General features: G+C 31.1%; 1 long non-coding RNA gene across 1 annotated transcript; it reads left to right on the forward strand.

Moving 5' to 3' along the window:
- LOC109222510 lies at positions 764-1,984 on the forward strand. The gene is made up of 2 exons (XR_002067418.1): positions 764-857; positions 1,544-1,984. It is a non-coding gene; the product is annotated as an uncharacterized LOC109222510 (long non-coding RNA).

Raw genomic sequence — 2,239 nt, forward strand, 5'->3', positions numbered from 1 at the left:
TCTGAAACATAGAACTATATTCTATCCGAAACATTGTTATATATATGTTGGTATATGCTTAAATCATAAATGACAAAATTCATGACTAATGTACTTGAGGGAAGATAGTAGTATTGTTTTCTACAATTTGTATTTTACTTTTTTATTTTCCCATTTCCACGTGTACTTGGTCGCCACACCAATTCTAAAATAAAGAAAGTAATCTTGAGCTTGAACAGTTCAAACTCCTAAATATATTAGGACCATTATATTAATCAAAGATCCTTAAGAATGGTTCTTGATTACGTCTGTATACGTAATAACATACATTTATTCAAAATCATTTTAGGTAATTAAACTTCCAATATTGAACAGATAAAAATAATTATAACTTATTAAAACATGTTAGTTGCTATCTTTATCAGGTTTGTACTACTTATCATAGGAATTTAATTAAATGTAATTACCTTATAAATAATTTGATTTGTGTAAACATTTTAGTTTTTATATTGGGTTTTGTACACGAATTTTTTGATCTTGAACTCGTCCACCAATTGTCTAATCACTATCTTGATACTTGATCCATTCAAGTTCCTAAAGTAGTTTTCTCAGTCTGTTTCATTATCATAAATAGCTTGGAGGGCAATTTTTTTTCTTTTGTACTTGCTTATGTACTTGACAATTACTTAATCTTTAATTTGAACAGGTCAAAAAAAGAATTTAGTTGACAATATTGAGATTCATATGCTATAAATACGACCATCTCTGTTGCCTGTTTCCTCACCAAGAAATCTAAAAGAAAATAAAAAGGCTAGACATGGCAAAATACACCGCCTTCGTTGCCCTCCTCTTATGCCTTCTCCTTGTCGCTGCCACAGGTGAGTGAAGAACTGTTTAAGCATGCTTCTACATATATATATATATATATATATATATTTTTTTTTTTTTTTTTTTTTGACAAAACAAAGATAATATATTAAATATTACGGAATATCATCAGTTACATCATTAATGAAACTACAAGCCTTGAGGACATTCGTATTCCCTATCACGGCTACACTGCAACAAACATCAGTACTAATGTTTTTAACCTAATACATATAACCATACTTATTCGTTGCTAGGTTATTTAGCACAAAAGGGGTGGGTTTATCAAAAAGCTCAGCATGCTTCTAAATTTGGCTAAACGTTTTCACCAATTACTAGTATGTTAGGTCAACATTGGGGAATATTGGGTTCTAGAAAGTCTCACACCTAGTATACAAAAGAAAATTAGTATATAGGAGTATTAGAGAGTATATTCAAGTATTCCTTCCATTTTATTTTATGTAAACATGTATGATGGGACACGAAGTCACAAAGTTTATGGGGAAAAAGAGATAGACTTTTGAAACTTGTGATTTTATATACGCTTTGGCATTTGGGTGGCAATAAAATTATGTCATTAAGGAAAAAATAAGAGTCTAAAGTTAGATAATTTTCGAAAATGAAAAAAAAGTGTCATATAAAATAGAACAGGAAAAGAACTAGCTAACCTTGATTTCCAATTATTCTATTCGTGCAGAAATGCAAGTGGCAGAAGGGAAATACTGCTGGAAGAAAAGTCACAAGTGGCATGGGCCTTGCCACTATTCTTACAAATGTAGCCACCATTGCAAACATTGGTTTGGAGCTGAATATGGTATTTGTAAGAAATATCAATGGGGACACAAACATCACCACTGGGCAAAATATGCTTGCTACTGCTACTCCCCTTGCCATTAATCATGAGGAATTTCAGATATATTATAAATAAGAAGTTGTCTTTTTGTGAATGTAGTGTGCTAAATACTGCATACATCAAGAAGCAGTATGTATTTGTGTTCTAACAATGTAATAAGTTATGTAGAGGCTCTAGCATGACCTTTTTTGGGTCGAGCTTTGCCTGATCAAATTTGCTGCTTAATTTCGTTTGATTGTATGTTTCTATATTATTGGTGTTAATGTATTTTTATTTGAAAAATTATCATTCCGTGCATGCCAAATATAGGCTGAAAATTTGAATTTGACAGTTTAAACATGTAAAAGTAGTTAAAATTAAATAAAAGCAATAGAAAGTGAAGGACTCCTCCCAAGTATGTGCAAAAGCTTAGAAAATATTGGTTTTGTAGTACCTCATTGATTAGCTTCCCCATAACAACGCGTTCTTGCCTGAACTTATAACATTTGGCATGCAATGCATTTAATAAGTGAATTGATTGACATAGTAAAACACATGTAC

The sequence above is a fragment of the Nicotiana attenuata genome, chromosome 2, assembly GCF_001879085.1.
Source record: "Nicotiana attenuata strain UT chromosome 2, NIATTr2, whole genome shotgun sequence".
Classification (NCBI taxonomy): domain Eukaryota; kingdom Viridiplantae; phylum Streptophyta; class Magnoliopsida; order Solanales; family Solanaceae; genus Nicotiana; species Nicotiana attenuata.